We start from the raw sequence: 22,696 nt of genomic DNA, 5'->3' as shown, positions 1-22,696 counted from the left end.
CTACTCAGGAGGCTGAGGCAGGAGAATTCCTTGAACCCAGAAGGCAGAGGTTGCAGTGAGCCGAGATTGTGCCACTGTACTCCAGCCGGGGCGAGAAAGAACAACACCCAAAAAAAAAAAAAAAAAAAAAAAAAGAGTAGATTTTTAATGATGGGAGATGGCCCCAGAATAACTGCTGTGGTTCTTAGAACAACACAAATAATAGCTGTGGTTCTTAAAACAACAGAAAGAAAAACGTGGATGGAAATCCTGAATGTGTTTTTGTGTGTTTTTAACCTCTCCAGGATGCACCTTGAAAGATAAGTCAGTGAGTTGATGTCTGCTGGTGAAAGCTCTAATGTAAGAGGGAAAGAAGCTACTTGGGGGAAAGAAGCTACTTGGGAGAAACAAACTAGAAACCAGAAGAAGGAATATTCTTCCCCAAATACCACTCTTAGGAAGGGGAAGAAAAGGCAGCATTTGTTGGAAATACCTTCAGATGCTGAGGGTGGGAGCTGTCCAGCCTTAACGCTGAGGGAGAGGAACAGTGGAAATGAGCTCTGCACCAAAGAGGGCAACCAGTTTGCTCTGAAGGGAGTGGGAGAAAAAGGTGTAGGAAGCAGGTTAAGAAAGAAAAAAGAAGATATTTATGGTAGGCAGCTGTGCAGAGTGCAAGGTTACCATCCCCCATAGCCTGAAATCCTCCAAAAAGCATTAAAAAACGTAAAATGTTTTCTGAGTGGATTTTCTTATTATACTTCTAAGGTTTTTTTATTTATACTTATAAGTTCTAGGGTACATGTGCACAATGTGCAGGTTTGTTACATAGGTATACATGTGCCATGTTCGTGTGCCGCACCCATTAACTTGTCATTTATATTAGGTATATCTCCTAATGCTATCCCTCCCCCCTTTCCCCACCCCACGACAGGCCCCAGTGTGTGATGTTCCCTACCCTGTGTCCAAGTGTTCTCATTGTTCAATTCCCACCTATGAGTGAGAATATGCAGTGTTTGGTTTTCTGTCCTTGCAATAGTTTGCTCAGAATGATGGTTTCCAGCTTCATCCATGTCCCTACAAAGGACATGAACTCATCCTTTTTTATGCTGCGTAGTATTTCATAGTGTATATGTGCCACACTTTCTTAATCCAGTCTATCATTGATGGACATTTGGGTTGGTTCCAAGTCTTTGCTATTGTGAATAGTGCCGCAATAAACATATGTGTGCATGTGTCTTCATAGCAGCATTATTTATAATCCTTTGGGTATATCCCAGTGATGGGATGGCTGGGTCAAAGGGTATTTCTAGTTCTAGATCCTTGAGGAATCACCACACTGTCTTCCATAATGGTTGAACTAGATTACAGTCCCACCAACAGGGTAAAAGTGTTCCTATTTCTCCACATCCTCTCCAGCCCTGTTGTTTCCTGACTTTTTAATGATCGCCATTCTAACTGGTGTGAGATGGTATCTCGTTGTGGTTTTGATTTGCATTTCTCTGATGGCCAGTATGATGAGCATTTTTTCATGTGTCTGTTGGCTGCATATATGTCTTCTTTTGAGAAGTGTCTGTTCATATCCTTCGCCCACTTTTTGATGGGGTTGTTTGATATTTTCTTGTAAATTTGTTTAAGTTCTTTATAGATTCTGGATATTAGTCCTTTGTTATATGGGTAGATTGTAAAAATTTTCTCCCATTCTATAGGTTGCCTATTCACTCTGATGGTAGTTTCTTTTGAAAAAAGGAAGTCAAATTGTCCCTGTTAGCAGATGACATGATTGTACATTTAGAAAACCGCGTCGTCTCAGCCCAAAATCTCCTTAAGCTGATAAACAACTTCAGCAAAGTCTCAGGATACAAAATCAGTGTGCAAAAATCACAAACATTCCTATACACCGATAACAGACAGAGAGCCAAATCATGAGTGAACTCCCATTCACAATTGCTTCAAAGAGAATAAAATACCTAGGAATCCAACTTACAAGGGATGCGAAGGACCTCTTCAAGGAGAACTACAAAGCACTGCTCAATGGAATAAAAGAGGACACAAACAAATGGAAGAACATTCCATGCTCATGGATGGGAAGAATCAATATTGTGAAAATGGCCATACTGCCCAAGGTAATTTATAGATTCAATGCCATCCTCATTAAGCTACCAATGACTTTCTTCACAGAATTGGAAAAAAACTACTTCAAAATTTGTATGGAACCAAAAAAGAATCCCCATTGCCAAGACAATCCTAAGCCAAAAGAACAAAGCTGGAGGCATCACGCTACCTAACTTCAAATTATACTACAAGGCTACAGTAACCAAAAGAGCATGGTACTGGTACCAAAACAGAGATATAGACCAATGGAACAGAACAGAGCCCTCAGAAATAATATCACACATCTACGACCATCTGATCTTTGACAAACCTGACAAAAACAAGACATGGGGAAAGGATTCCCTATTTAATAAATGGTGCTGGGAAAACTGGCTAGCCATATGTAGAAAGCTGAAACTGGATCCCTTTCTTAATTCAAGATGGATTAAAGACTTAAATGTTAGACCTAAAACCATTTTAAAACCCTAAAAGAAAACCTAGGCAATACCATTCAGGACATAGGCATGGGCAAGGACTTAATGACCAAAACATCAAAAGCAATGGCAACAAAAGCCAAAATTGACAAATGGGATCTAATTAAATTAAAGAGCTTCTGAGTGAATTTTTAATAAAATACAGGGAAGAACCAGTGACATGGGGCAAAGCAGCAACAGACAGCAGAAATGAGGAATCCGGGTGAATTTGCTAAGAGTTTAGGGAGGAGTAAGTCTTCTCTAAGTTATGGAACTGAATGTACCAGAACAAAGAAAACAAAGGAAAAACTCACAGGCAGGGTGCGGTGGCTCATGCCCGTAATTACAGCACTTTAGGAGGCCAAGGTGGGAGGATCACTTGAGCCCGGGAGTTTGAGACCAGCCTTGGCAACATGGCAAGATCCTGTCTCCACAAAAAATACACAAATTAGCAGAGTGTAGTGATGCATGTCTGCGGTCCCAACTACTCAGGAAGCTGAGGCAGGAGGATTGCTTGAGCTCAGAAGATTGAGGCTACAGTGAACCATGATCATGCCACTGAAAAATTCTCTCAAAGGATGGGAGGGAGGGAGGGAGGGAGGGAGGGAGGGAGGAAGGAAGGAAGGGAGGAAGGAAGGAAGGAAGGAAGGAAGGAAGGAAGGAAGGAAGGAAGGAAAGAAGGAAGGAAAGAAAGAATGAAGGAATGAAAGAAGGAAGGAAGGAAGAAGAGAGAAAGAAAAATTCACAAAACATCATAAACCTGGAGAACTTCCAACACCCAGTTTCAGAGATGTAGACTCTCGAGTGCATAGGTGGGGCTGCATCCTGGAAGGAGCTAGGTTCCTCAGCATCCTGCCTCCAGGAGGAAGCTGCTGAGAAGGAAAGACCAGGCCTAGGAGCTTAGGCACCCCAGCTTCCCATGTCCTTGATCAATATCACCTCTTTTCCTTGCTAGAGCTCTTTTGATAAGTACATGTCATCAGGACTGTGAGTAGCCTAGAGCTGCTAGGCCTTGTGTCTGCAAGTACTGACGATGTATCATAGGCTGTAGCCTGTCTTTCTCCAGGCTGATAGACACACCCATGGAAATGTGGGAGCTCAGCCTCCTCTCTTCAAGGCTCCTCCATGGCTGAATGAGAAGTGTGCATCAGAATAACTTGGGAACTGTTTTGGGTCTTACTGCCCTTGCAAGTCCATCCTTTCCACTTCTCAGTGCATTGCTCCTGTGTTGCTCTAACTCACCTTCAAGCCACTTGCCCCAGGGAGGCTTAGGCCACCCCCAAACCATGACACCATTGATGCCACCATCATGTTCAGGACAGCTGTTCAGCTGTTCATTCCCTCACTGTGGTATCGGTAGGAAAATGATGCCCCCAGCTGTGTTAGCCTCACTTCAAGAGGCCCGGTAACAGGATGGATCCTACAGGATTACTCTCTCTGCTTAGAACCATGTTCCACTTTCTCCCCCGGGAGGGGCACACATGCTGCAGCAGCGCAGGTCAGGAGGGGCTTGGAGCCTCTCTCCTGGTACTGAATCCAACTTTTTCCTCAGATCCTCTTCCTAGGATGCTTCTTTCCCAGGGCCTCTGCTGCCTGGGTTCTCGGCTTCATGCTTCCACTGGACCTCTCTCAACATGCCTGCCCCAAACTGAATGCCCATCCCTGACATCAAGTTTCCATGTTAACAGAGTACTTACAGACAGAGGAAGTGAGAAGGGCCCCAGGACTCCCATGCCCCCATCCTCCTTAGTCATATCTCAGCCGGGACACCTGGTTATGTCCTCAGATACCTGTCTCTTCACCCAACGGTGAGCTTCTGGGAGATGAGGAACACAGATCCAGAGGCCCAGAAGCACTGTTTTCTAAATCGCCCTTGTTCCCTCTCTGCCTTTTACTCTGCGGATGACATTCAGTAAAGGCCTCCCTCTGTCTTTGCTTCCATCCTCGCGTCTGTAAGATGGCGATGCAGTTGATACACAGAGGTGCCAAAAAGGCACCCTTGAAACTCTGAGTGCTAAATTACAAAACTAAGGCATAATAGATTGAGGTTGGATGGAGTCAAGGACATCTGAAGAACAGGTTGCCTTCCAGAGCCCGAGCAAGAGAAGCCACAAGCTCAGCTGGAGCCTAAGGGACAGAGCCATTAACAAACTTAAAGACCATGTCAAAGCTGGGGTGGGAGCAGCCCTGAGGCACTCTCTGGATCCTTCCCCAGGTCTGTCCCAAGGGGAGAGTGGTGGGAGGTACCTTCGTGGTGGAGCCTGATCCCATGAAATTTTGAAGAAGTCCCTCTAATTCCTCTAGCTCTGGCTTTATCCCTGCAAATAGACATCCGATTTCTTTTTCCCCTTTTGGCTTTTTGTGAATGAACTAATGCTTTCTAAGCACTTTGTAAACTAGAAATCATTATGCAAAGTTAAGAGCTCATTATTTTAGCATGGAGGATGGAGCCTGACATCAGTCCTTTAGGGCACGTTCACTGTGCCAAGAAGAGAAAACAACCATCTTGTAAAACAGCAGAAGTTTGCTACCAGCTGGCACGTAAAGTGCCCCAAAAACTGAGCAATAGAGATATTTTCGAGAAAAGACAAATGATTCAGTCTTGGGATCCTGACACCGGCATTGTGTGGTTTGAGGGCTTCTTGAGCATTGCTACACCCCAAAGATGACTTGGGACAGTGGTACACACCTTTTTGGAAGGCTGTTTTACTTAGGGCACTGCTAGCTGTTTAACAAACCCTGAAATGTCCATGGCTTATCACAACAGCAGCTCACTTCTAGCGGGGTGCTACTGTGGCTGTTGTGGGTGAGCAAGCAGCATTCCTCATGTGGAGATTCAGTGACCATTTCTTTCCATCTGTGGCTGTACCACTCCTAAGGCCTCAGGGGCTTCTGCAGTCAATCAGCCAAAAGGGAAAGACACAGTGTAGGGGGCGCGCCTGCTCCCTAAAAGCAGTCGGGATGTGACCCATCTTACTGAGGTAGGACATCAGCACTTGCATCTCAGTCCCAATGAGATGAAGTGAAGAAACCAGCAGAGACCAGCAGATGGCAAGGAAAGGGACCCCTGGCTGCCCTCACTGTGCATTAGCACAAGAGCACAAGGCACTCCCACCACTGCCACGACAGTTTACAAATGCATGGTAATAACCAGAAAGCTACTGCCCCTTTCCATGGCAGTGACCTGGAAATTACCTCCCGTTTCCTAGAAAGTTCTAAATAACCCACCCCTCAATTTGCATGGAATTAAAGTGGGCATAAGAAAGTGTAAATACCATTGCCAAGAGCTCACACTATGTGGACTCTGGGTGCACTGCCTATGAATTATCCCTGCCCCACAAGGGACAGTACCGTTCAATGAAAAATTGCCATCCTACAACATTGGCTTGCCCTTGAGTTTTTTCCTCGGCAAAGCCAAGACCTTTGCCAGGCTAAGCCCCAATTCTGGGGCTCACCTGTCCACCTACATCATTACTCTGCTCATGTGGTACTGCCAAAAACCATTCACATGGCCACATCTGGAGGTAAAGAGAAACGTATCCCTGGCCAGCCAGCTTCACACTATGGAAGGAAGCACAGGATTTGGGGGACAGCTAGCTGACACTGCCATGGGTCATAATTCCCCTTCAAAAACAGATGAAAACTGAGAGCTCTCTCCCCATGGAAGGAGAAAGAGACATGGCTCCCTAAGGAACCCATTCATTCATCAACGTTGCGTTGATTAAATCTTCTACTGAAGGTTTTTGAGCAAACACATTCATACATTATATTCATATTCCTTCCCCCCGTCTCTGTCTCCTTACCTCTTCCCCTAAAGAGAGAAAAATGAATTTTAAAAATAGAAAGAAAGCAGGGACAATTCAGAAACAAGATATTTCAATCAATATTTCTGGAACACCAAGTAGAGGGAAAAGTATTTACTGATGTAGAAAGAAGAAAGTTGGTCCCAAGAACTGTGGAAGAAAAGTCAGCTCCTTAAATCAGCAGAATGCTTTTTAAAATAAGAAATCAGCCAACAAGGGAGATTAAACATATAATTATTGAAATTTAAAATATAATTACTGAAATTACAATGCAAAAGAAAGTTTTGAGGGTAGTGCTGAGTAGAATGACAACAATCTGGAAAATAAAAACAATATGAAAAACAGAAAAAAAAAAGAATACTGCCGGTTGACACCCTAAGCTCCTAGAGTCACCCCACTGCAAGGGCACTGGTGACTAGTGATGGGTGCATGTCCTCAGCACTGCCATGTAAACCCAGGAGCTGTTAGAGATTGTGCCGAGGTATTGGAGTCACTAATGGAAATTGGAACATCTGGAAAAATGGGGGAGGGATTTTTAAAACTGTATTTTAAATATGACTTTTCCTTTGTCTAAATTAAAGTATTCAAGTAGTTAAAACTCTGGGGGAGGGAGGGTGATCCCCTGGTTTGTGACCTCATTCCCCTGCCTTAAGCTCTCTGAGAAAGCACATGCTGGTTCTGGTCTCAGGAGGATGTATAGTGATGAGCTTTGGAGCACTCCACCTTTTATCCACCCTGTGACTTTCTCTTCCTCTCCCAAGTAGTACATTTCCCTAAGTGAGAGTTGGTCCATCTAGAATAACGCAGTAGGAAGTCTGTGGTTGTGAGTCCACTGTAATCCCCAGGCTACATGCAGAGGTGCCCCAAATCTGATCACCTTTAAAGTAGCGTGAGGTTCAAATACACTCTATCTTCTGAGTATCCAGCAGGTAAATTTTTAAACACACACACACACACACACACACACACACACACACACACACACACACCACAGATGTTAAGACACACATCCAAAGAGAAAACTTGAAATCTCAGAGACTGCACAGGCTCTGGGACTGCAAAGTCAAATGACTTCTAATGACCAAGTCCAGGCAATTAACCCAGTCACTGTGTGCAGTGGGCAGAGTGGAAACTGGCAGGGTTCATGCACTCCTCCATCATGTAGAGGAACAGCTGTTATTTCACCCCACTGCAAGGCTGCTGTGTGTAAGTTGAACTAGGTTTGTCAGATCATATGACTTTCTGCGAAAGGATAGGAATCTAGATTTTTTTTTAAATTAGTCAAAGTATTCCCTCCATTAGTCTTACTTCTTTTTCAGTCCATAAAAAGAGATTTCCCTCTATGTGAGGGTCTGAATTTTTTTTTATTATACTGTAAGTTCTAGGGTACATGTGCACAACATGCAGATTTGTTACATAGGTATACATGTGCCATGTTGGTGTGCTGCACCCATTAACTCATCATTTACATTAGGTATTTCCCCTAATGCTATCCCTTCCCCCGTCCCCCGACCATACGACAGGCCCCGTCATGTGATGTTCCCCGCCCTATGTCCAAGTGTTCTCATTGTTCATTTCTCACCTATGAGTATGAACATATGGTATTTGGTTTTCTGTCCTTGTGATAGTTTGCTCAGAATGATGGTTTTCAGTTTCATCCATGGTCCTGCAAAGGACAAGAATTCATCCTTTTCATGGCTGTATAGTATTCCACGGTGTATATGTGCCACATTTTCTTAATCCAATGTAGATTTTTATGTAAAATCTTCAAATATTTGAATTAGTTAAATTCAAACAAAACATTTTGGCCTACATGTGGATGTCTGTTTACTGTTTCTGGTTTTAATTCATTGTTTTAAAAAGAGACAATGTGTGAAGCCTTCTCTGCCTTGGACAATGGAGTGGGATTCTTTGTGAACAATGTTTAGTAGCCTTGCTGCTTTCCTGAGTCACTGCTCCCTTCCATGTGGCACACAGACGCCAGATTAAACTGTTGGGGGTAGCACAAGGATATGTTGTTCCAGGGGTTCATTTTTTGAAGTAAAAAGAAAGACACAATCCTTAACTAAAACAGATGTACATGCCAGACACACAAGTGCAGCATAGCACAAGATGGAAGATGATTCATTCTGTCCTGCAGGTGCTATAGGAATTTGAAGAAGAGAGGTCAGTTCGGACCAGAGACTTTCAGTCTTCCTAAAAGAGATGGGGTTAGAACGCCATGTCACCCCATGAAATGTGGGCCGGCTTTCAGGACAAGTTCCTGCCCTGGAGATACAAAGAAGTGGGGTGTGGGACAGAAAAGAACCAAGGGTCTGTGCAGTGAAATGTTCATTGTGATGCTCATTCATTTATCTCTGGGTCTATAAAAGGAATAAAGTGGAAAAGAAGTTGGACAGGAGCCTCCACACTAGCCAAGGACATGAACAAGGAGAAAGAAAAACACAGTTTAAATTCACGGTGTTCAGCAGAGAAAGGAGATCTTGTAAGCAAATGTTAATTAAGTACAATTTGAAAATGAGTTTATAGCGTCAGTGCCACACTGTGGTAGTTCCAATTAATTTCCAACATTCCTTTCATGATCCATGAACTTCTAGGTCTTCACCTGTGATGGAAGAGTATAGCTTGAATATGGTCACTATGGTTCAAATTAAAATAACTCATCTCCAGCATATGAGATATATAAGTCACCCATTTTCACAACTTTAGACTTGATTCTCAACAGCAAAAGACAAATAAAGATGTGATTTGCTGCTCTGCTCTAAACCCAGACTCCAGTCCCTATCTCCTCCAAATCATCTATCTTGCTGTAATCGATGTTTTTATTTTAATTTATTTTATTTTATTTTTATTTTTATTTTATGTAGAGATGGAGTCTCACTATATTGCTCAGGCTGGTCTTGAACTCCTGGTTTCAAGTGATTCTCTCACTGCAGCCTCCCCAAAGGCTAAAATTACAGGCATGAGCCACTGCACCTGACCTTGAATTTTGTTTTGAAGTCACAATCAAATCATGTCACTGCCCTACTTAGCATCCTTCAAAACTGACCCATAGACACTGAAGCTTTGGTGTAGCACAAGGTGGGGCCCTCTCTGAACCAGAAGCATGCACGTTTGAGAAGGAAGTGGCAGCTGACTATAACATTTCATATGTCTTACTACTCTAGTTTTTGACATGCTTTTTTCACTCCAACCCAACAGAAAATTACACACCCATATTATGGGTGGAAAACAATCGCTGTGCCAGCTTGCCTTTATTAATAATGAGCATGCATAAGAGCCTTCTGGCAAATTTGGGGAAGGAGAAACACTTGAGAACAGAGATGAGTGATTAAGACAGATAAAGTCCTAGTTCCAAAGACTGGCACATAACGACCTGCTCTGATATTTTCCAGAGGGTGCATAAAAGATGGTGTTAGAGGCTAATAGACCCAGCATTAAATCATACTGAATTGTAGAGAAAAAGTATTTTTAGCTTTTAAGATTTATTTTGTCCTATTTTATTTTAGAAATTAAAAAGAGAAAGTTTCCATTTAAGCAAATATGTCATTAGCAGGACTTTAGCAGAAGTATTTTGACAGCTGTTTAAAAAAAAAAAAAAAAAAAAAAACCTAAAATCTCAGTGAATTTACACAATCCAAAGTCATTTTTTATTCAGTGAGTACGATTATGGGGCAGCCTTTCACACAGTGACTAATGATCCAGTTTCCCAGACTCCCTTGCTGTGGGCTGTGGTTATGGGACTGAGACAGAAGTGATGAGTGCCTCCCACACTGTAACTCAAGGACTACATTTTCTGCCATTCTGTGGCTCTACCATCTGCTAAAGTCTCAGAGATTTCTTATCTGGCTCTTCATTATTCAACTAGCAGATAAAGAGAAGAGAGGGAATGTGAAGGCGAGCATACAAGTTTATTATGAAAGGTCTTGAAGAGGTACTCATCACTTCTGTCTCATTTCATTGTCTAGAGCTCAGTCACATGATCACAGCCCACTGCAAAGGGGTCTAGGAAATGTAGTCATGCTGCATCCCCAGAAAGAAGCCTTGGAGTAATCTCGTGGAGATGCTCCATAACATGGCAGACAGTCAGACCGCAGGCGTGGTGCCTTCCCAAGTAGTGTCATTTTCACTAGAGTTTAATAACATTGTTTTGTTTTCATTCTTCTTATTGTATGTTTTCCATTTTTGGCAATTGAAACTGGTTTTTCTTCTATGGCAGAAATATAAAATTTTCTTTCAAAATGAATTTAAGTTAAAAAAAGTGAATCTATTTAAGAAAACAATTGAATAAATAAATAAAAGTAGAATACAGAAATCACAAAATCTATTATGGGAACACATCTATGAACACTGCATTATTTGATCTACTTTTGAATTAGTTTTTCAGTCTCATTTTCAGAGACTCTGCTCCTGCCCACAACTTCTCACAATAAGTCAACTCTCAAGCCATCCTCACATTGAATGCTGGTTGACCATGAACGAGGAGACCAATTTTCTACTACCAAAATTAAAAACAGTGACCTTTTCCCAATTCTCGGGAGCAAAATATTTATGTAGTAAACCAAATATTCTCCCACCTTTAATTTTCCTTTCATTGATTTAAAAAAATGTTTTGGCACTTAGCTGCTGGATCTAACATGAGACTTAGAATGATATCATATATTGACTTATTTGAAATTACATTTAATACATCTCAAGTTCATGGTATTCTACACCAACAACAACAACAAAAAAAAAAAAACGAATAAGGCATCCAGGTAAGCTGTATTCCAAACAAGTTAGAGAATTATGTCACAGTGCTTGCTGATTTCATCTGCATGCCTCCCTGGCCCTGGCCCCCCCAAACCCATTCATGTCTTTGTCCTACCTCCACAAAGTCACTCAAATATGTCTACCTCCCCTTACCGTCCACCACCACTACTGCCTACCTGGACAGCTTCTTTTAATCCTCAATCTCCTCCTCACCCCTACTCTTTTCAGACCCATCCTCCACCTCTGTGGCCTGTGTGACCTCCCTAAAATCAAAATCTCATCATACTATTTCTTGTTTGAAACTCTTAAATGTTGCTCCATTTGTCTACTTCTGATGTTGCTCCAAGGTACACTTCTGACCTTGACCCACCTGGTCCATGAGGACTTTTTTCTACTGACATGGCCAGGCTCACCTCCTCTCAGCTTCCCAGCATCCCCACCATGCACAGCCCCAGCCTCCCCACTCCGTGGGCTACTGCCCAAGGTTCTCTCTCTACTTAACAAATTATTCCTTTCCTTTCCTTCTGCCAAATAGCCGACTTTCACCTGATGGGGCCAAGTGAGACCTTCTCTTATGAGCTCCCATAGCACACTGTGCTCATCATTTTTATATCAGACATTGTAAACCAGGCTTATGTTGAGCTCCACGAGGATGCTGATTATGTTTTTTTGTTTTTATTTTTATATCCCCAATGTTAAATTGAACTACTTACAGTAGACACTCAAGTATGTGTAAGAAGATTTTTGTTTTATTTTGTTTTTATCTGTCCAGAAACTCTCCTAACTTCTTCCTCCAGCACCTCTCGTTTAGGAGAATTGCTCCTTTCCCCTCCAACTAAGGTCTTCAGAGGCTCCCATATGTAGTCTCTGGCTAATCCAAGCCAAGCCAATCGCAGTTCTTCCTGGAGACTTTTCAAACTGAAATTCAGGAAAAAGGACTGGTCCTATGATGGTAACAAAGCTGAGAAGTGTCAGTGGGCCAAGGACAGGGCAAGTGGGGCAGGAAGAAAGGCCACATGCAGAGCAGCAGAGCAGGGAAGTGCAGAGGGCACATGGTCAGCACTCGGCCCTGGGGTCCGCTTGACTCTAAGGTCGGATGCACAGTTCCTCCTTCTCTGGTTGTTGAGTTTTCTCATAAATTCTCTCTTCTCAGGTTGATTTGTGTTCATTTCTGTTTCAGGACTCCCACAATCCTGATTTTAAAATTTTAAAAGCCTTTCCTAGACTTTGCATGTCTTTAGGGCACAGATGAACCTCAACATAGCTGTGTTTCGGTGCCCAGCACAGTGACCAACACATAAAGGTGAGACCTGGAGTGATGAGAGGTGCCTGAGTCTGCCCCGCTGTCCACTTGAAGTTCTGCTTTCTCTGCAGTTATTTCCTGGTGAGACACATTCCCGACACCCTCTGTATTCCCTTAGTGCAGACAAGTCGTGTATCAATGCAGAAGATGACCAGCAACAAAGAGACTGTCAGCTCCCCTTCTTTTTAGGTATAAAAATAAAATGTCTAGAAGTGGTTCTATCACACTTTAACTAAATCCAAGCTACTATGAAGTGAAAAAGCAATTCAGTGCATTAAAGTAAGAATATACGAGGTTCACCTTTTGAATGTTTCAAACTTTCTCATGAGCTTACCTCCCCAATGAGACATTACATTGCTTGAGGCATAAACTGTTTTTATGTTATGCAGAACTTAGTGTAAGGCTGGGCACAGAGTGGATGACTTATGAAAAGAATCCGATGGAATGAATGAGTAAAGGAAGGAAGGCACAAATGTAAGTTATATTACTCCAGAATGTTTAAGAGCCATAATGCAAATGTCTGCTCAGCCTCGACCAGGATGACCTACGAGATCTTGTTCTCAAACCCTAATTCCATGTTCCATGAGATCTGGAGCTGGGTGCAGTGCTGCCACTCTCTTGCCCACTGCATTTCTCAGCTTCGTGCAGCCATGTGCACTCTCCAATTCATCCCATATCAATGTGAGTTTCAAAACCTAGAGTCAACACTAGTTTTTAAAAGGAACAGCATCACACTAAATATCTCGTTTTTGTTTTCGGGTTTTGTAGACTTCATTGAGATTTATGGGAAAGTTCACAACACAGAGTGCATCACTCCCACCATCTCCCAGCCTCTCTTTCCCTCTCCCTTTTTCTGCCCCCACACCCTCTCCAGAAGACAACAACAACAACAAAAGCCCAAATTCTTCCCCTTGTGTCACACAAAACACACCTGCCCACATCCAGGCCCTCCAGGACCCCAGTCCTCTACTTTTAGAAGCTTATCAAAGTTCATTTTCCAAATGCATCCAGCAGCCTCCCCCCAAAAAAATAATGGTCAGTGATACTTTCTTCATTACACTATATAGCTATTCGAAAATTCCAATAGGAAGTGAGAACTTTCCAATAAAATCTTTGAGGATTTACACAGCCTGTGCAAAAATACTCATGACAGAAAGAACAAGAGAACTCAGTGCAGGAACTAAAAATGTTTTTAACAATAATTGCAATTAAAGCAGAACTCTAAGAGATGAGGAGTTACCTAACACACATTCATCTGTGTGAAAAGAAACATTTCAACCCATAGAAGCTCTCTGGTATGCTGCCTCATAATACTCAATCAGGGAGAAATTCAGATCCAAAGAGGTATTTTGATAGATTCTTCCAACCAGTAGACACAAAAACAGGGTGGCATGCCATGCTCATTTTGGGGCTGCCATTCATCTGCAGGTTATCAAAACAGGCCTGCACTGATGAAGACATCCTGAACCAAGCGGCAGAAACTGCAATCATACTGATTTTCACTCAGAACAAACAAATCAGATTTTCCCCTGGGAGCATCCAAGAAAGTCTGTGTGGCCAGCTTGAAAATGATATGTTACTCTCAGCCCAGCATCCATTAACAGCCGCTTTCTTCTGATAAAAACAAACAAACAAAAAAAGCAGTGTAGTTGTGTTGTTGGAAAATGGTTATCTGGTGCCCCCTGGTTCTGACACTATGTTTTCCCAAGGAGAGTACTGAATCATTGAGTTTCAAATTTCCCAGTTCTTTGTCTTAACGAGTTATTTGGCCCATGGGCCCCAGTTGAGGGCACAAGTGAGCAGAAGCTGAGGCAACCCAATGGGACAAGGCAGACGTTGGGGAGAAATCAATTCCCAAGTCACCCACAGAGCTACAGGTAAATTGCTGTCGTCACCTGGAGAATGAGTGCTTGCCTCAGCCTTGAGAAGAAGCTGTCATTATGCACAGAATGGAACTAATGAAACTTTCTATTCTGAGCTCCCCAAATCTTCCTTAGCATGGGAATTTTTCTGCAGGTGCATTGTCTGATGCAGAGACACTCCTGTCCCCAGGTGTCAAAAGAAACCTTTGTGTTTCAAGATGCAGGGAGTGATGAGAAGCCCATGCACAGAAAAGAAATCACTCAGCTCTTTCAACAGAAATTATTATCTGCTGAGGGCCAAAGATGACAGCAGGCTTTATGAAATTATGGAATACATATATATATATATACACACACACACACATACATACACACACACACATATATATTGCATATATGTGCATATGTATATGTATACAGACATACATACACACAGAAGTATTGGATGCCTTGATATGTGTACAAAGCACTTAAATGCATTCTGTGTAAGCTCCATGGTGCTTACAGTTTATCAAGTGGACCTACAGAATTATGAATTAAAACAATGCACAATATCTGCCTAAAGAAAGTTCCAAACATGGGGTTCTAGATGTTCAGGGGACAGAAGAAAAAAACACAAAGGAGAAACCAGACACCCATGGCAGAGAGAGGCTTTCCTCTCTTATGTGGGAGATGGCATCAAAATATATTTCAGACCCGGTACAGTGGCTCATGCCTGTAATCCCAGCAGTTTGAGAGGCCAAGGTGGGAGGAACACTTGAGGCCAGGATTTGAGGCCAGCCTGGGCAACAAAGAAAGACCCTGTCTCTACAAAAAAAAAAAAAAAAAATTAGCCAGATTTGTGATAGGCACTTGTAGTCCCAGCTGCTTGGGAGGCTGAGGTGGGAAGATCTCTTGAGCCCAGGGGTTCAAGGCTACGATGAGCTGTGATTGTGCCAATGCACTGCAGCCTGATCAACAGGGCAGGATCTTGTCTCTCAAAAAAGAAAAAAACGTGATCTGTTTAAGATGTTTTGCATATCTTGCTGTGTCTTTATTGCAAGGGTTCCAATTGTGCCTGAGGTGGTTTGTAGACTCTGGTTCTGTCTAATAAATTGGTGGCCTGGTGGCTTCTTCCGGTGTCTATTTGCATGTGTTGATATCACAGAATGAAGAAGGCCTGGAGTTGGACATTTTCCATTCAGATCCCTGAGGACAGTGAAGGCAGAGGCAGAGAGATGCAGAGGGCAATATCGTCCACAGGGACGAGTGCAGAGAGCTCCTCTGAAGGAGAAAGACGAGGGCATTGTTTCCACTGGGATTTTTTGAGGGCTGAGACACAAGCAGCCATGCTTTGACTCAAATCTCACAAAAAATAAAAGTTCTCAGGAAACAAAGCACAAAACCCAGACTTCTCCTCCCATTTCTTGTGAAAGCTGGTACCTCAGAGGAGTGGGCATGGGAAAGGAGACTCCTGTTCTCAGAAGGCTACCAGCAGGGAGCACAACAGACTTTGGAAGGAGGGGATAGAACCCCTGGATCCAGCCTGGAAGGCAGGTTGACACCTAGGGCTCTTTACAAGCAGGAGTGGCACAGCTGAGGTGGAGCCCGAGAGAGGCTTTGGCTCTTGTCAGGACCTGCGGGGCCCAGAAAGCAGAGCTACAAAAGATGCACGGATGGCCATGCAGGCTCCTCCCCTGCCTCTCCCAGGAAACCAGACACCCATGACAGAGGGAGGCTTCCGGAGCTCATGCTCATCCTCTCTCACAGTGCTTTAATCCATGGTGGTGATTAGAATGTTAGGAACCAAGGCAAAAGCCAGAAACACAACAAAACCCCCAGATTCACAACTGGATGAATGAGGTTAACAGAATCTAAATTTAGTTGGAGACAGATTTTCACACTTATTTGTTTCCCAAAGTTTAATTTTCATAAATTTTCATTTTAGAATACTACTGTTCTTTCCATGGCCACCCTGTTTGTCCTTCCCAGTTTAATTTGGGGCCATTGTCAACATCAGCCCCAAAGAGTACACCTGAACCCACCACACACCAGTCACTACGTTGGCCAGAGGAGGAGCAGTCATGGCATAGACCTCCTGTCAGGGTGAGGTGGCCACTCAGAGGAGATCCCGAAAGGCCCATCCTGGTCCGAGGAGATCCCTGCAAGGCTTCTCCTGGCCTTTAATTAGGAACTCAGGACAGGCAGAAGCCCCTGCACTACCATCACCCTCACTGACAGAGGTGGTGGACTCCACAGGAATCACCTCCAGAGAGCTTTGGCCATGGGCTTCGGAACTCTTCATGGCACCAACTTGCCTTAGCATCTGTTTCCCTAGGTTTTCATCTCCATCTCTGCCATTTCTGGAACTGTCAGTTACTTCCCTGGAGGAGACATCCAAGTCTTACCATGGGAAACCTAGATTTGCCTTTTTAACTCTGCCTGACTCCCAAGCACTAGAAGAGGGGCTGAGGGAATTGGGCTGATGGCTCATCAGCCACCAGTTCTCCCAGATGTTGCTGCATCCCTGCAGCTAATGCTGGTGGAGATCACCCGGGAGAAGCTGACCACCTCCCACACCACAGTAGCTTCCCTAATGGGTGCAGGGACCTCTGGCTCAGCCACTTCCGCAGTACTCTTGAGAGAGATAGCGAAAAAGAGAAGTATCTCCTGCTCCCGTTTTAAGTTTATCTTCCCTTCTCACCATGCCACACCAGTGCAATGGTGAATAAATAAAGCAGAATGGGTGTCATCATCCAGAGGAGTCAGCTTCACATTGTCAGAGAAGTCGCTGAGCACCAAAACCTCCTTCCGCCGGAGAGGCAGAGGATGGGGGCGGATGCTGCGGGAGGAGTCATGGTGCAGCAGCTGGGGTTCGCCAGGAGGAAGCACAGAAAGTGAAGGTCCGAGAACCCCGCATCACATGCCCTTTTCAACACTCAGCCTCTGTCACTCAGTTTGTTCTTTATGCAGAAAGGAAGATCAGGAGGAAGAATAGGAGAGGCGAAAAGGGCAAGAAGGTTCAGGAAAATGGCTTGGTGGAAAATACCAAGCTCTTGCTTTGATTTGGAGCTTCTTTCTGTCCACAGCTCATCATGTGCTTCCGCCCCAGGGTGATTTCGACTGTCATCCTTCCTTCTGACCTTGCCTGCATTTCAGCTCTGGGATGTCTGAAGCCATGTCTCTTCCAGCCCCAGTCTCTCCCTACCCTTCCCCTTTCCCCACTCCATCTTCACATGAGATGCACACTCTGAGCGCCCTTCTAAACAGCTGCACCTTCTAATTCTCTCTAGAGAACATTAGCTCTTTGGTCTCCTCAGCACCCACCATCCCGAGTTGTCTCAGCTATGAAGATACAGAGCCTTCCTTTCTCTTAGGAATACTGCTCCTTCCCTATCTATGCAATTAGTCAGAATGGAAGCTGTCACATCTTTCTGAGGGGTGGCACCTATGCTGAGATAATATAAATATTGTGTACTCATAATGGCAGGAGTGCTTGGTCCAGAGACGGAGCACAAGGCAGACCAATCGCAATGCTGTCATGAGGATTTCTACCTGAAGCTGAGGCATGAAGTGTGGAAATAAACAAAAATCAATAAAATGAGAACGAGGAAAGCCTATGTATTCAGAGCTTTCAATGGAGCCAGCCACCATCATTTGCATTTTAGCATCACTCAAAGTTAGACATAGGAGTGCAAAAGCATTTTAGTAGAAACAAGGGAAGGTTTCATGTGCACCCTGATTGGAGGCTGTTTGCACAGGTAAGCTGTAGGCCCACTACCTAGAAGAGGGGATCCTAGGCAGTGGGTTAGGGGTGCATATTTGGATTTATCTAATTGGCCTTAATTTGGAAGCAGCGACAAACATTACGAAATGTGTCAATTATAAATCAAGTCTTGACCATTTGGGGTTGATTGTTTTAGAATTTATTGTTGAACTTCTTGGATTCTCACTAGAGAAAAGCCATCTGACTTTCTATATGTCTGACATATCAGACTGACATCCTGGCCTGTTTATTGTAGATAAGGCAGCCAGTTTCCTGGGTGGGTTGCTGGAGGTTGTAGGTCAGAGTTCCATCTTTCTATACAGTCTGGCCACTGTCTAGTTGCGTGTCCAGTGTCTCAGTAGTTAAGGTGATGATGACCTACAGGTGGCCAGGTTTTCCTGCCTTGTGAAAAATAATCACCGTAAGAACGAGTCCAGGCCAGGCGCAGTGGCTCATGCATGTAATCCTCTCGCTTTGGGAGGCCGAAGCAGGTGGATCACCTGAGGTCAGGAGTTTGAGAACAGCCTGGCCAACATGGCAAAACCCCGTCTCTACTAAAAATACAAAAATTAGCTGGGCGTGGTGGTGCCTGCTTGAATCCAGGAGGTGGAGGTTGCAGTGAGCCGAGATCATGCCACCGCACTCCAGCCTGAGTGAAGGGAGTGAGATTCCATCTCAAAAACAGATAAAGAATAAGGCCAATAAGCAGAGAGAAGTGAGAATGAAAGGCCAATAGCCTAGGTGATGTTTGAGTTCCTGGTCCTAGCTATTCTAAGGATAGCTATATTTCTGGCATTCTTTGTGGATTTCTGAGTCAAGCCTTCCTTTAAGGGCCAATAGTTACCATTTGTGACTGCTAATTTGAGTTAGGTGGCACCAAGGGAGTCCTGGCCTGCCCCCTCACTGGTGGCTTCCCTACCACTGGCCCCGTGTTCCTTCCCATTCCTCACCCGCCATGATCCCTGACATCTAATGTTGGTAATCATAAGCCTGCATGAATCCACATCTTGGCAGCTTTCCTTCTTCCCTCCTCCAGACGCTCCAGCTTCGACTGCCCCTTTTGGGCTCCTCTGATCAACCCTGTAAATCTCCTGCTGCCTGAATCCTGCTCCCACTTCCCTGCATGCTTTCCCCTCAGGGGTCGTCCACTCACGGGGCCTCAGTGATCACTTCTAAGTGGCTTCCAGGTTCCTGGGCCCAGCACTGATTCTCTCCTACCTGGACCCCAGCATTACTGAATCAGTTTCTCATCTTCCTAGCAGGCTCACCAGGTCTCACAAGGAACTCGGCACCTTCCACAGCAAATGCTGTAGGGTTTCTGTCGAGAAGCAGGCTATAGTTCTGACACTGCTGAGCCTGCAAGTGTGAAGTCCTGTCTGGGTTTCGTCCCATCTCCTCTTATGTCTCATCCATAGATAGAGCAGAAATTGTCATCTTCACAGGAAGCAGAGACTTTGAGGGCTTTTCCAAGGTCAGAAGACTCATGAGCAGCAGAGCCAGCACATCTAGAAGCTGCTCTATGGTATTTTCCAAGCCACACTTCCTTGGAACCATCTGGAGCCACAGCACAGCTCTCAAGGAGACAGGCTGCCGTAGGGGCTAGGATATGTGTCCAACTGCTCCAGTGACAGCCTCAATGCCCAAGCTGGAGGGCTGAGGCTGAAAAATCTTAGAAATGCCATGGACTGAGTCTTGTCTTGGTTTTATCCACACATCCTCCCCCAGAATTTCCCCACAAATAAATTTATGTAACCAGATCATCTCTACCAGGTATGTCTCTTTTCAAACCCAGTGTGGAGAATCTGAGTCTTAAAGAGTCAAAGAGAACCCAGAGGCCGCCTCATAGAACAGCACACACTGTCCCATTCCTCAGCATAGACAAATAGCCTTCAAGACTCAGCTCGAAGAGCTCTGTGCTGGGAAGCCACCAGAAAAGCCTTCAAATGCATGAGTGACTTTGGTGGAAAGATGTCCTGACACTGAGGTGAATTGGGGTACAGTTTCCGCCCTCTGTGAATTCTCCCTCCGCAGCCACATGGCAGCCTTCCAGAAGCACCAAGGCTTCCTCAGCCAGTCCCCACTATGTCTCTTTTCTCAGGCTCAGTACCCTCAGTCCTCCAGGTGACCTGATTTCCAGGCACTTTCCCCTGGCCCTTTCCCACATAGATTGCTAGTCACCTGCTTAACAGATGCCTCCCTAACTGACTCTACCACCCCATCTACAGGCAAGCAGCACCAGGCAAGGTGGGACTTTCTCCTCTCTTGTTCTGGACTCTCTGTGTTTATCAGTTCAGCCAAAAGTTCCACTTAACTACCTCAAATCATTTCAGATCTTGATAAATTTGAACATTGAACCCTTGTCAGTAAGAACAAAAACTGCAGCAACAGCTGCATGTCTCTTTCCTGAGAATCGTATAGGGACTCCTTTGGGTGCTGCTTCCAGATAATACAGCTTCTTCAGTGTGACACACAGGAGTCCCAGCCTGTAGCAGGGATGCATCTTGAGCTCTTTGACAGTACTGTTATCAGCTCTTGGTCACCATCCTAAACCAAAATACCCACATTCTGAAGGTATTGGGGTATCAGAGACACTCCTTACAGTTTCCAAGTTTGAGGCCACTTTTCTTCCTCTTCACTAATAAATACAGGGAGATTGGGATTTGTGTGTGTTGAGCTCATTTTAATAACAGGCAACAATAACTGCCCCATTTGGCCTCAGCAAAAACTTTGGAAAGATGCTACAGTATTCCAAGAGTATGATACAGAGGTGATAGGAGATACACAGGAATCACCTTTTCAAGGTTTACATTCTAGAGTATCCCAGGTCATGTTTTCTAACAGCAAGTCTGAGACAAGGATTCTTGTACAAGTAATCATTTGAGAGATGCTCTCAGGTGAGTTTGCTAGAAAATGAGGGAAGGAGAATCAGCCATGTGCTATCAGCAGAAGTCTCTTTTCCACCCGATTCTATGGGTTCTTTGGAGCGTGAATTTCACCACAGACACGAGCAAGGTCCATCCTTGTAAGGAGAGAAAAGAAGGGCAGTGCCTAACCCTCAGACATCAACAGCAGATAATTATTCTCCTAAAAAGGTGCAGGTGTGAGCCATTTTCAACTGACACCCACAGCAGGCTAGAAGTGGTTGCACTGGCCAGATAAAAGGCTCCTGGGTAGGGTACCAACAATGGCTACTGTAGGGGGAGATCTGTTCCTGAGCTAAGGCAGAGGGAGGGACAGTCCTGCAGCACAGCCATGGCCACTTGGGCCTCCCAGTGTGTACCAGGGCTTCTGCATCCCTCCAACATCCATTCAATATTCATTAATGCACCTGTGCTATGTCCAGGTACTGTACCAGACTCTGGGGACACAGCAGTGTTGGCGCCTGATGTGGTTCCTGCGCCCACGCAGCTTACATCTCACAGAAGTGAAAATCATTGAACATGGACCATCCCATCAGGAACTTCAAGGCATGGCAGTGGAGCACCATGGCTAAGAGCATGGACTCTGGACTCCTGGCTCCTTGTGGTTCAGCCAGATGACCTTGGGTGAGTGACTTATCATTTTTAAACTTTTGTTTCATTGTGGAGAGGAAAATGACCCTCACTTACTTTTAAGATTTGGTGTATGCATGAAGATTAAACCAGATAATGCATGTGAGGTACTTAGCTCAGGACCTGGCCCAGAGCTGCTCCCTAGTAATGTGAAATAATAATAATAACAATGTTATCATTGTTGTTACAGCATTGGTTACAGCAGGTTGCATTCAGGAAGATGGTTTCTCAATGACTGTTTTCTTTGTATTTCTTTGTGCACTGAATCATGCCCCGTGGTGGCCACTGTGGTAGGCCTGGGGTCATGGTGGAGGGCACAGGCAGTGACACCCTGGCTCAGTGTCCTGGGGGAAGTGTCTGACTCCTCCCCATCTCCCTAAATTCACTTCATCATTGCACCAGCCAGCTCTTCTTTCCTCACTATGGCCATTATCAAATTTTGAAAATTTCCAAGTTTTCCTTGAATATTAATTTCATTTTTTGCTTCTTTTTCTTTCTTTTTCAACTTTCATTTTAGAATCAGGGGGTACATGTGCAGAATTGTTACATAAGTATTAATATATTGCATAATGCTGATATTTGAGGTATGATTGAATCCGTTACCCGTTACCCAGGTAGTAAGCATGGTACCCAACAGGAAAATTTTCCAGCCCTTCTCCCTCCCTCCCTCCTTCTCCCCTTTCATAGTCCCCAGTGTCTACTGTTGCCGTCTTTATATCCATGTGTCTGCAGTGTTTAGCTCCCACTTATAATTGAGAGCATGCAGTATTTGACTTTCTGTTCCCGCATTAATTCACTTAGGATTGTGTCCTCTAATTATATTCATGTTGCTGCAAAGGACATGATTTTGTTCTTATTTATGGCTACATCATATTTCATGCTGTGTATGTACCACATTTTCTTTATCCAATCCACCATTGATAGGCATCTGGGCTGGGTCCATGTATTTGCTATTGTGACTAGTGCTATGATGAAGATATGGGTGCATGTGTCCTTTTGGTTGAACAATTTATTTTCCTGTAGGTATATACCCAGTAATGAGGCTGCTGGGTTGAATGATAGTTCAACTCTTAGTTCTTTGAGACATCTCCAAACTGCCTTCCACTGTGGCTGGACTAATTTACATTCCCACTCATG

Source organism: Piliocolobus tephrosceles, chromosome 21 (assembly GCF_002776525.5).
Source record: "Piliocolobus tephrosceles isolate RC106 chromosome 21, ASM277652v3, whole genome shotgun sequence".
NCBI classification, from domain to species: Eukaryota; Metazoa; Chordata; class Mammalia; order Primates; family Cercopithecidae; genus Piliocolobus; species Piliocolobus tephrosceles.
The sequence above is the reverse complement of the archived record's forward strand: the minus strand, read 5'-3'. Positions refer to the sequence as shown.